The sequence below is a fragment of the Chionomys nivalis genome, chromosome 17, assembly GCF_950005125.1.
Source record: "Chionomys nivalis chromosome 17, mChiNiv1.1, whole genome shotgun sequence".
Taxonomy (NCBI): Eukaryota; Metazoa; Chordata; class Mammalia; order Rodentia; family Cricetidae; genus Chionomys; species Chionomys nivalis.
This window is the reverse complement of record NC_080102.1, coordinates 17,442,108-17,455,350: the sequence shown is the minus strand read 5'-3', so window position 1 is coordinate 17,455,350 and position 13,243 is coordinate 17,442,108.

The window sequence follows — 13,243 nt, the reverse complement described above, 5'->3', positions numbered from 1 at the left end:
TTTTTTCATTAAATCCTCAACTTCCCTTGCATATGTATATTCATATATTCATCAATTTGGGCACTAAAAAACTATACAAAGAAAATGTGTGCCTAAATCAGTACTTCATTGTTAGGTGATTTATAAGAACTGGCCATTATCATCAGATCTATTACAGTCCAGCTGGGTAAAAGAGAAAAACACAACTGCATAAAAGGAAGAAAATAACAATTAAAAAACAGCATGCAGAAATCAGTGATGTAGCCAGAGACAGCTTGGAGGGATTAGGGAAGGGCTGAAGTTAAGAGTTTGGGATCTGAATAATGTTTGCTTCCCTGGAGAGCGAATGTCTCCAAGGAGGTTCCAGAGGTGGCCATGTGTGTTGGGGTGTGGCTGTAGGATTCTCCTGGATCTCTAGGAATGAAGAGATAAGGTGAGCAAGATAAAGTGGCTTCTGGGGCGAGGCAGGGTTTTTCCTTTTGATTCTGAAGGAGTCTGGAGATAATATTAAGACCCCAGGAGGGCAATGAACTCACAAAGAGATAGCTAATCACCATCTCAGTTTACACTAACTGCACAGTAGCAAGAAAACAGCTTAAAGAAAGAAGGTCAGGGTAATCCCCAGGCTGCTAATGTTTTAGAGGCTGTATTTTAGGCTAAACAGCATTCAGAAAGCCCCTGCAAGTACTGATTCAGGCAGTCTTTGCGCAGTTTTCTAGGCAGAATGTTACCATTCCTGCACCTGGATGGAGAAAGAAAAATATGGAATTTTCCCAAATTTTACAGATTTTAAATATGAAGGCTTTGATTGTCTGGGGGTGGGAGATTGGCACAGATAAGCAGGGGCACCATTGAAACCTCAAATCAAATTAAAGCTAGTCTGTAAAGGGGAAGCTATGTTCTGTTGGAGCTGAAATTGCTCTGGTAAAAAATAGCTAAGAGAGGAGAATATGTCATTTAGGGTTGGGAAAACAGAGAGAAAATTCACCTGGAACAGGGGAATGAGGATAAGCCCTTCCCAGGGATCTTCACCTAAGTCTAGACAGGTTAGGTCAATGGTCCTCAATTTTCCTGATGTTGTGATCCTCATGTTGTGTGACCCCAACCACAAAATAAATTTCATTGCTACTTCATAACTGTACTTTTGCTACTGTCTTGAACCGTAATTTAAATGTTTCTGGAGACAGAGTTCTGCCCAAGGGGTTGTGAACAACAGGCTGAGAACTGCTTGCCAGATCTACGTAAAATTAGAAATAGGTTTTCAATTTTAATTTTTATTTAATTAAATCTGATTTGCATGATTTACTTGTAATATCTTTGTTTTGTTTTCCCATAGCCAACATACACAGAACCTTTAGACTTACCGAAGGATGTCATTTTGACCTCAACCACCCTCTGAAATGTAATCACCTGCTTTCATTGCTCACTACAAAACTTGACTCTTTAAGCTATTGGGAAAAGCTGATGGAATTAGAATTGCCCACAGTCATTTCTAATCATCTTTAATGATTAACTTTAGCCTTGGGTTGAAAGCTGTTGTATGGAGCCTCCTTCTAATCACTTTCCTGTTATCCTGTTATCTCCTCTTCGGGCCTTTCATTCAGAAATCTAATATATTATTAGGGTAGAAAGCAAAAGAGATGCACTGTACAGTGACTCTAACGTCAGAAATACCATGAGCAAAATATGATCTTAAGGATAGTCACAGCCGGGTGGTGGTGGCACACGCCTTTAATCCCAGCACTCGGGAAGCAGAGGCAGGTGGATCTCTGTGAGTTTGAGGCCAGCCTGGTCTACAAGAGCTAGTTCCAGGGCAGGCCCCAAAGCTACAGAGAAACCCTGTCTTGAAAAACAAAAGCAAAACAAAACAAAAAAAGGACAGTCACAGTGGAAGCAATAAAAAAAAAATCTGATGCCAGAGTATATGACTTTTAGAACTCATAAATGTGTGATATCTCATTAAGATCTTATCAAGTTGTAATCCCAACTTATGCATCATTCTAGTACTTCTGTGGTCATTTCCTTAATTTTTCTTTGTTTTACAGTTGATGTCAGATGCTCTATCCATGCTGTCACTGTCTGATCCCCTTATTATGCTGTTTGCTTTGGCACAGTTTAACCTCACTGAGAAGCATGGTGAGTTTTCATGGTAATACATATTGCATTATTGCCTCTTTTTCTCTAGGAATATTAGATCTTCCGGATAAAAGACCGAGCTGGGTTTAGTGAAAAGTAGCAACTGGGAGCTTTGAATATACATCCTCATAGGATCATGGCCAACCTTCTTACATTCTCTCCATGGTGGGAAAATGAAAGTTTGCTAAGAGAAGCCTCTGTAAAACAGTGCTAGAGGTCATCGTGCGGGATTCCAAAAATTACCAGCTTTTTAGAATCACGTTAAGATGCAAATATTTAGTGAATGATAAGATCATATAATCTCAGAGGAAGAGGAAAGTCCTAACTGAAGTTTCTAGATGAGTTATAAATGATCCTCTCTCTCTCTTTCTCTCTCTCCCTCTCTCTGGTGTGTGTGTGTGTGTGTGTGTGTGTGTGTGTGTGTAACCAGCATCAGGGTAAAACAAGGGCAAGGCATTTGAATTAGGAGGATTCTGAGTATGAGGCCATCCTGTGCTACACAAGGAGACAACCACCCTTCAACCCTTACTTTCTAACCTACTCCCCACTCCATGAAATCCAGACTATCTAGTAGGTTTTGTCACATTATAATTAAGCTGAAAGAAACAGATAACACAAACTGAAAATGAAACCTAACCCCATCACTCCATGAAATCCAAGCTCTCTAGTAGGTTTCGTCACATTATAATTAAGCCAAAAGAAACAGATAACACAAACTGAAAATGAAGCAAGCAGAATAGGATGGATCATGATAACCATTGCCATAAAGATAACTCGGAGGAACCAGAGAGAAACAGAAAACAACAAACACCAGACCCTCATTAGCACTCATTATCTATTCTTCTCGGTAGCCACACCAAAGCCCTTCCCTCTCTCCAGTAAGAAAAGTGAGAATCAATATTGGAATAAAGTTCATGAGAGCCCGAGGGGAACGAATGATTAATTACACATTTACCACGTGTCAGGCAACTTGCTAATTGCTAAAGAACCTTAAAGAAGTGATGCCAGTGTTGGAGGACTACCAAACATTCTCTGGGTTCTAAAATGTGGTAGAACTTGCTTTAGAATGACACTTCTGAATTGACTTTTCTAAAGCGTTAAGTGTAATATAATTACGTTACTCCCCAAGACCCTGCTCCGTAAACTCTGTGTTGGGTTATTTTTCTGGTGGAGGGAGACTGGACAGTTGTCTTTGGAAGATGTGTTGGAAGTATTAGTAATGGAAAAATAAATTCATTCAAGAATTCAGTCCTTGGGAGGCTTTTGTGAGTTGGTTAGCATCACCTTATGGAAAGTATCAGGGGTGCTCAGTGGTTCTGTGTCCCACACAGAAACACATAGTGCTTTATTACTGCCAGGAGAAGGGTTCTTCGTCATAATAAAAAAAATGGCATACTTTGTTTTCTTTTTCGTTACTCTTTTTAGAACTGAAGTTCTAACTTGTCATAGATCTTCTCTCCTATCTTACTACACAGACAGGTACCATTGTTCACAGATTAAATGTTCCCGAGAAGGTCAACAATCAAAAGCTTTACCAACGAAGTCCAGCTAAAATTCTTTTCTGCGTGTGCACTGATTGATTTTTTTTTAAAAAAAAAAAGCTTGAGATGGAGACCCTGAAGGTTCTATAAACGATCCGTGGCTGTAATCTGCCTTGGGTTTAAAATACTTCCCTATGACAGGCTGTATCTTGTTGCCTCCCAACACAAATAGCCCCGACCAGCTGTTTCTTTCCACTTTCTTCGCCCCTAAATGAGTAAATACGAGACAAATGGCTGTTTAGTCATCCCGTTGGCATCTAAATTCTACACTGGTCTCCCTCAGTTGGAAAAATATTTGGTGTATCCCAGTTCAACCTGATGCGCTCGTGTTTACAGTCAGAAAACACAGTCCTCTTTCTTAAAATATCTCCCAGTGAGTTACGCGCCAGGTCGAGGAATACTGTGGGCAAAGGGTTAAGCCAAACTCCAGTTCTTATCGACTGCTCATTCAGGTTTCCTATTTAGCACTGCTTGACCCTCTTAAAAAGCAATGGACCTTCCTAGCAGCACCTGCCTTGCCAGTAAAATTGCAACCTACGAGTGTGTGTTTCATTTCATGGACACCGGGAAACTTCAGCTTACCTTGGTCAGGTTTGACATCTAATGGTGGAGAGAAGGTTCCAGGCCCTTCACAGACCTCTCTTTGAAGCTAACAGCCTGTCTAGAATAAAGTATTTGGCATTTACAGTCTCTCTCTGACGGTTGCAGTCACAGATAAAATAAATAAACTTATGCGCGTACTCTTTCTTCCTTATCTTCTGCCAGCAGCAGTTTTCAGTGTGACTTGCCTTCGAGTCTGCTAGAGGCCATGGAAAACCCCCTAGTCTAGCCAGAAGAGGGGATGGTTGTTTACATTGTGATGGAAGACAGGATAGGGTCCTTAAAATAAACTCTGGTTTCCTTCCTTTCTTTATCTGGGGAGAGACTAAAGCGGGTTTGCACAAAGGGCTCTTCAAGCCGGCTGCTCTGTTCTGTGGAGGGTCTGCCATTTGAATTGATTCTTTCCTCTGAAACAGATAATTAGAGCACAGTCAGCTCTGTCTTTCTATTTTGACCTTTCTTCATAGTCTGTTCCGGATAAGCACAGGGACACGGCCCTTTGTTACTAAGGCTGTAGTTATTATGGTGGGATTTAGAACTATTAGGAAGGGGACTTTTTTTCCTTGTTTGAAGTGTGACTCTCAGAAATATATAAACTCTGATGGTACATTAAATCTCATAAATCCCAATCATGGAAATTGATTGGAAAGCTGTGGTGCACACAGTTTTATTTAAAGATATTATACAGATTTGTTTTTATAATTTTTATATATGTGTACCTATATGTGTTTGTCAATGTGAGTGAATGCCCCGACTACGTGGAAGCCTGCAGAACTCAAAACACAGTGTCGGATGTCTTGGGGCTGGAGGTACAGGTGGTTGTGTACAACATATATGAGTACTGGAACCCAACTTGGGTTTTTTTGTTGTTTGTTTGTTTGTTTTTTAGAATAGCAAGTGATCTCAGTATCAAGACATTTCTTTGGTGCTGAAATAATATTTTCAAGTCAAGAAATAAAATTGATATCTAGTTTCCTCTAATCTCTGACCTATGAATTATAGAAAGGCTATTAGATGATACAGGTTATATGTGTAGACCACCATATATAAACATGTATGAACATATGCTTATATGCTTACATATATACATACTTGAGTGTGTGTGTGTGTGTGTGTGTGTGTGTGTGTGTGAGAGAGAGAGAGAGAGAGAGAGAGAGAGAGAGAGAGAGAGAGAGAGAGAGAAAGAGACCAGCGATAGTTTTGGGGAAAGCGTGACATCTCTGAAGAACAGATAATTCTTCCAGATTCTTAGGACAGAATTTTAAGGAACCGGTTGACATGTCATAGCTCTGTCCTCACCGAGACATGCCATGACATGTGAGGAATTGTTTTATATCATCTTATTGTTCAGAATAAGAACATTCTCTGTTATATATGAGAGGTTTTTTTTTTTTTTTTTTTTGCTTGTCTGTTTGTTTCTTTCAAAACCAGCTGTCATGTAACCCAGACTGACCTCGAACTCACTGGGTAGCAAGAGGATAACCTTCCCAATGCACCAGGTGCATATGGTTCTGGGGAAGTGAATTCAGCTCTCCATGCATGCAAGGTGAGCGCTTCAGCATTTATCTACAGCTTTAGCCCTTTACAGAGAGTCCAGTGGATTTCTCCAAAACCAGGACTCACTACTGGCTCTATCCTGGGAACCTCTGGTGTGTATACTTTTCTGTGTGACAAGGTTCTAGTAAATGATTGGCATGTCTTACTTAGCTGCTACAAAAATAGAAGACTCTGAGAGCCTTTAATTTCAGGTAAAGCTGGAAAATAAATATAATTAATATGTATGTCATAGTAGGTCCATATTCAACACTAATTTAAGCACATATTAAATATAAATAGCCATTCTAAATAGTCATACTAAGTGTGTATGACATCGATGGTTTCATATACAGTGGGGTTGTCATATAACACATTTAATTATTTATTCCATACTATATATGCTGATATTTCACCGTGTTCTAGATAAATACACACAGAACAACCAGAAATAAGGTAACTGAAACAGAATATCGGCTGCTGCCTTCCTAAACTTTGTTCAACAGTCTTTCTTAACTCTACCAACTTGTAACTCATTCTTGTTGATAGAGAAGACATTAAAAACCCGACCTATTTGCAGGTTGGCACAAGAGTGGTTATCCAGTTGAGTGGTGGTGGCACACACCTTTAATCCCAGCACTCTGAGGCAGAGACAGGCAGAACTTTGAATTCAAGGCTAGTCTGGTCTAGTTCTAAGATAGCCAGGGCTACACAGAGAAACCCTGTCTCCAGAAACCAAAAGAAACACAAACAAACAAACAGACAAACAAAAACAGTGGAAAAAAATAAACAAAGAAAATAATGAAGTGTTTCTATCACATTGCAGATGGAGGTGACCAGAAAAACATAAGTTCATATTGACAGGCATGAAGTTTCCTGACTGCATGTTTCCTCTTCCTATTACCTCTCTCTACTTCTTTGCTTTTTAGTAGTATGTGTGTATGTGTGTGTGTGTCTGTGTGTATGCGTGTGTGAGGGAGAAACCAAGATAGACAGAATTACAGAAAGAGGCACACGTGCGCATACACACACAGAGTAGAATATGTATGAATACAGACAGGGCTATGTGTGTCACAGCACACACATGAAAGTCAAAGAAAAAGTTTGGGTGTTGATCCTTGTCCTCCACCTGCTGGATACAGAGGCTCACAGCCACTTTATTTACAGGCTAGTGGTGGTCTGTGAGCTCCCGGGAACTGTCCTGTCTCTACCTCCCATCTCGCTGTGGGAGTGCTGGGATCACAAATGCACAAACCAATGAGGCTGACATTACATTGGTGTTGAGGACTTGAACTCAGCTCTACAAGTTTTCAGAGAACCACCTTCCTGCTTCCTTCTGATGGAAAGTTGTGATGGTACCTGCTGTTGATGTAGTCATCTTGCAAACTATGAAGAATACGAACTGAAAATAAGGACCATCAGTTGTTGTTTTGTTTTAGTTTTGTTATATAAGAAAATTAATCCCTCCCCACCCCATTTATTTCAAACAGTAAAGTCAAGTGTCTGGTATTTGCATCTCAAATACTCCTAGTGGTGAGGATGCTGGAGAGATTGGCCCCACTTTTAACAATAGATAAAGTGTCGAAGGAAATAGAAGCTGTTTCTTAGAGTCCTAAACCCAGCAGTTTTGTGATCTCCATCAATTCTGTCACCCGAAGATGAAGACCACATTATTCTGCTGCCCATAGGAGCCTCACAATTAAAGATTAAAATTTAAGCCATGGTTGAACAAAGATTTATTTTCATGTTTGATTCTCTAATGGTTCAATTAATCTGGATTGCTTTTTATTTCATTCTCTGCTGACCTCAGGAATGGCTGCTACTATTTTTCCCCTTTTCTTGGGAGACGAGTTCATTAAGTGTATCTTCATTAATGTTGTGAGCTTTAGCATACTCATCCTGGCATTAACATCTATTCCTTTTACTTTCTTCACAGATCTGATCTCACAAACCTCCAATCTTTACCAGAGATTATATCAAATGAAAATTAGGGGTAGTTTTTAAACCATGTATGTTCACTAAGAACCCTCTCTGGGTTAGCTAGAGAACAAAACTGTGATAAGGGTCACCTGAATTCAAACCCTCCTCCTGAAGGCAGAGCTACAAACACATGGCAGAGCCCCTGTTCTCCCTGGGCATATATAGTTGCTGTCAAGAGTGAAGGCCTGAGCTCGATCCCTGGGACCCACATGGCAGGAGAGAATTGATTATCAGTGATTCTGTGACCTCCAGACATGTGAAATTAAAATTCTAAAAATGAAGAAAGAGATTATAAGTTTTCTCTGTGCAGAGAGGTTTGGGTCAGTCTCCCAATGGAGTTGGTGTGAAAGGCATGACAACTTAACCTGCCCTTCTGTCCCTGTGACTGGTGTCCTGTGACTGCTTCCTTCTTTAGCAGGAAGCTGGCCTGCACCCACATCTGATAACTGCCCTTCTTTTCCTGTCCCTTACTTCGCCTTTACTCTCAACGTCTGTGGTTCTTAAGAAATTAATTTCATCTTCAGTCTGGGTGGTCATATGACTCAGGCCTGGCCAATCAGAACATCACAGTGCCTTGGACACAGTGCAGTGGATTTTGTGCATTGTGGTAAATATGGATCTCTTTGCATTTGTCTGTCTACATCTTTTTAGAACAACACCATTTGCTGAAGGTGCTTTCTTTTTTTTTTCCATTTTCCATTATATATTTCTGTCTTCTTTATTAAAAACCAGGTGTCCATAGGTGTGTGGATTTATGTCTGGGTCTTCAATTGCATTAAATGCTTCAGCCTGCCAGCTTTGCCAACACCTGATCTTTCCTGTTGCTACTTCTCTATAGTAGAGCTTGTATCTGAGTGTGATGCCTCTGGCAGTTCTTTCCTTGCACAGGATTGCTTTTATCTATACTGGGTTTTGTTTCTCCATATGAATTTGAGTATTGTTCTTATGAGGTCTGGGAAGAATTGTGTTAGAATTTTGATGGAGATTGTGTTGGATCTGCAGATTGCATTTGGTCAAATGGCTATATTTACCAGGTTAATACTATTCTTTCATGAGCATGGATGATCTTTCAATCTTCTGATACTTTCTTTAATTTCTTTCCTCAAAGACTTGAAATTTTTGTTTTTTTTTTTTGTTTTTTTTAAGACTTGAAATTTTTATCATACAAGTTTTTCACTCTCTTGGTTAGAGTTACCCAAAATTATGTAATATTATTTGAGTTCTTGTGAAGGGTGATATTTCCTTGATTCCTTCCTCAGTACTTCTGTCATTTGTGTATAGGAGGGATACTGAGTTTTTTGAGTTAATCTTGTGTCCAGTCACTTTATTGAAAGTATTTATCAACCTTAGGAGTTCTCTAGTTGAATATTGAGGGTCACTTATGTATACTATCATATCATATGCAAGTAAAGATACTTTTGACTTTTTCCCATTTTGTATCTCCTTCAGTTGTCTTCTTGCTTTAGCTAAAAGTTCAAATCCTATATTGAACAGAGAGGGAGAGAGTGAACAACTTTGTCTGGTTCCCCACTTTAGTGGAATCGCTTTGATTTTCTCTCCATTTAATTTGATGTTGGCTATAGGCTTTCTGTAAATTGCCTTTGTTATGATTAGGTATGTCCATGGTTTCCCTAATTTCTCCAGGACTTTATCAAGAAGGGTTGTTGGATTTTGTCAAAAGCTTTCTCAGCATCTAAGATGAGATGATCATGTGGGTTTTTTCTTCCAGTTTATTTGTATGGTGGATTACATTTACTAATTTTTTTATGTTGATCCATCCCTCAGTTTGGAGATGAAACTGGTTTGATTGTAGTGGATGGTCTTTTTATATGTTCTTGGATTCAGCCTTCATTTTTGTTGAATTCAAGGAAGTCTTTAATTTCTTTCTTTATTGGTTCCTTGATGCAGGGGTGGTTCAGTAGTTTCCTGTTCAATTTCCATGGGTTTGTAGGCTTTCTGAGAGCAGTATTGTTCTTAAAGTATAACTTTAATCTATGGTGCTCCAATAAGACACAGGGTGTTGCTCCAAATTTTTTGTATCTATGGAGGTTTGTTTTGATTTGTTTGCCTTGTTTGTTTTGTTACCGAGTATGTGGTCAATTTTAGAGAAGATTCCATGAGGTGCTGAGAATGTATATTCTCTTGTGTTTAGGAGGGAAGTTCTGTAGATATCTGTTAAGTCCATCTGATTCATGACATCAGTTCTCTTATTTCTCTGTTAAGTTTCTATCTCTTTGACATGTCCATTGGTGTGAGTGGAGTGTTGAAGTCTCCTACTGTTAGTTTGATGTTGACTGTTGGCTTTCTGTACATTGCCTTAATTATGTTTAGGCATGTTCCTTGTACTTCTGTTTTCTCCAGGATCTTTATCACAAGAGGATATTGCATTTTGTAGAGGGCTTTTCAGCATCTAATGAGATGATTATACTTTTTTTTTTCAGTTTGTTTATAATGGTGGATTACATTGTAATAGTTAAGAAAGGATGAGGTGTCAGCAAGGACTTGGCAGTTAAGAAGATCCCTAAGGCATTTGCAGGGTTTGCTCTGTTTTCCCAACTTCTAAGACTTTGTGAACCTCTCAGACATCCAGATTAACAAAATGTTAGAACCATCACCAAGCTGTTGAACCTGATGTGATGTGCTCTCTCTATCAAATGGAAAGCCTTGAAAAATTTTCCCAGAGTAGAATAAATCTATGCAAAACTAAATGATCTCTCTGTGTTGTGGATAAACCCTATTGAATATCATGGAGCAGAGCTGTCACATAGCAAAACGCTAGTGCCATTATTCACGTCTTTGTAAATAGAGCTACCTGGAATGGGGCCATGTTTGACTTCCATGACCACATGAAAAGATTTCTCGTCAGGAGGTCCTGGTATTCCAGGTTTCTGACAAGGAAGTTTATCTGTGGATCAGACACCTCAAGCTTTTCCTGAAAAATTAACAAAAACCAAATTGACTCACATGGCTGATTGGTTTAGCCTCAGCTGTCCTTAGGTAGTTATCTTCAGCTTATAGTTTCCTCCCCTTTGCACATGCTGGCTAGAATCTCACCAACAGCCATGTAAAATGCTCCCCCATCTTATAGTTTTCATCATATCTCCAGCCCCGTCTTCATGTTAAGTAGTCTGTCTTTGTAAGACTCTTAGCCACCCAGAAACACCTCGCTGTATTCAGTACTGTAACTCTAACAGATTTAACACACTGAGCCGAGTGCTAAAGTGAACAGTAACAGTAATAAGACATTTACTTAAGAAATGAGTGAAGGAAGTGTGTCAATTATGTTTCTTGTTGCTGTGACAAAATATCTGACAAAAGCTACTCAAGGGAGTAAGGAATTATTTTAGCTTACAGTGCAGGGGAAACCATTCCTTATGGAATTGAGGAAGACGGGCAGTAGGACCAACTACTGTCTGTGATTGAGGAGCTGCTTGCTTATATCTCGTATCTCAGTGTATTGGGATGTAGACAGTAAAGAATGCCAGCATGCATGTGCTTTTCTCCATTTGTCCTTCCCCCTCTTTGATTCAATCAGGAACCCTGCCCCTGGCACTGTACAGCTAATGTCTAGGGTAGATCTTGGGTCATGGGTTAAATCTTTCTGGAAATGTCCTCAAAGACTTAAGCAATAGTCTGTCTCCTTGATGATTCCAAATCCAGTCAAGTAAGTATTACAGATTAACCTACATGGATGTTAGATGTCCTTTTCTCTAGCTTCTTTCTAAAGATGGGTATGCTGACAATAGGCTGGGTCTGTGCTTATGGATGTTACACTGAAATGTCTTTTTATCTTCAGTTTTACAAAAATGTCAACCTTAGCTTCTATTACTTGATTTAATTTTTATTTACATGTATATGTTTATGTGGAGCATGTATGTGTTTATACACAACTTGGTGCATGTGCAGTACATGTGAGGGAGTGTGTGTGTGTGTGTGTGTGTGTACAGAACATAGGTTGACATTCTCTGTATTTCTTGATCATTTTCTATACTTTATTTCCTGATGCAGGATTTCTCATTGAAGAGCCGGTGCTTTTATTCAGGTAGATTAGATGGTTAGCTTGGTCTGTCCAAGTTAATGAAAAAGTTTAGGAGTTAAAAGAGAGCTTTTATGTTCACCAGGCTTCCAGCTGGGTTCTGGGTATCTAAGGGAAAAAAAAAGGACAGAAAGTTGGTTGATTAGGTGGGAAAGTAGATCTGGAAGGACTTCAGGGGGAAGGTAAATATGATAAAGACACATACAAAATTCTCAAGGAACTAAACAAAATAACTTATAAGTTAATATAGTACATGTTTTCATAATGTTAGTTTTGAAATAGTATTTGAATAAAATATTGCCAATTGGACTTTGCAGTTTGGTGGCAGCAGGTGCAGCACAATGATAAACTTTCCAAAGAGAAAGCTCTGCCCAGCTCAAGACTGACTTCAGGTCTTGCAATGAACTTATTCTTTTGTCCCCTAGCAAATGTTTAGTCTTAACAAGCTAACATTTACAACAAATTAACAAAAGTTTAAAGATTCCTTGTCAATTGACCTTGTTGGGAGGGGCTGTTAATCATCAAAACAATTTCAATAAGAACCAAAGAAGCAGAAAGTACCTTATTTTTCAATAATTGTATAATTTTGATGTTTCCATGAATATTCATCCTTTGTACAAATTTATATATATGGAGAAAGAGAGAGAGAGAGAGAGAGAGAGAGAGAGGAGACAGAGAGAGAGAGAGAGAGAGAGAGAGAGAGAGAGAGAATGGACATGTAGAGAAAATGAAAACTACCCTTTGGAAAACAGAACATTCCATATCTGTAATGAATTTTTTCAGTGTTTGTAGTAAAGCAATGACATAATTTTTGTTTCTCAGTCTGTGTTGAGACCACTGGCTCTTTTGTACTTCTCTCATAGACTCATTCCCAGAATAACTCATGAAGAATATTCTTGTTGCTTAAAATAGAAAGGAAAAAAATAGATATACTAAGCTTGCCAGCCCTCCGAACACTCAGAGATGTGTGGAAAGACGGTAAGGGCCTGAGATGACGAATGGAAATAGACGACAGCATCCTCCAGATTTAACACGGAAGCTGTTCATCTGAAGCCAGAGGAGTTATTGCAGTTCTGCAAGCTATGTGCATCCTCAAACCAGTCCCGACCCAGCATGGAAAAGGGAGAGGATTCTAAGCTCCCAATGCTAGCCCGGGAGCTATTGGCGACCAGTAGCTGCCAAGAGAGTTAACGTTGCCATGCTTCAGTGGTTATCCACACACCCACAAACACATAAGCAACACTAATTTGCTTTAGAGCTTGGGACAAAAAGAGTTGGTGGGTGAGAAAGAAGGGCTGAATCTGCAGGGATCTAGGGGCAGGGAATACAGTGTGTGTTGAGGCATACTCCTGCATGCCATGGTATCCACGTGGAGGCCAGAGGACACCTTTCAGGAGTTGGCTCACTTCTTCAGACTTTAGGGGGAATCAGGGATCAA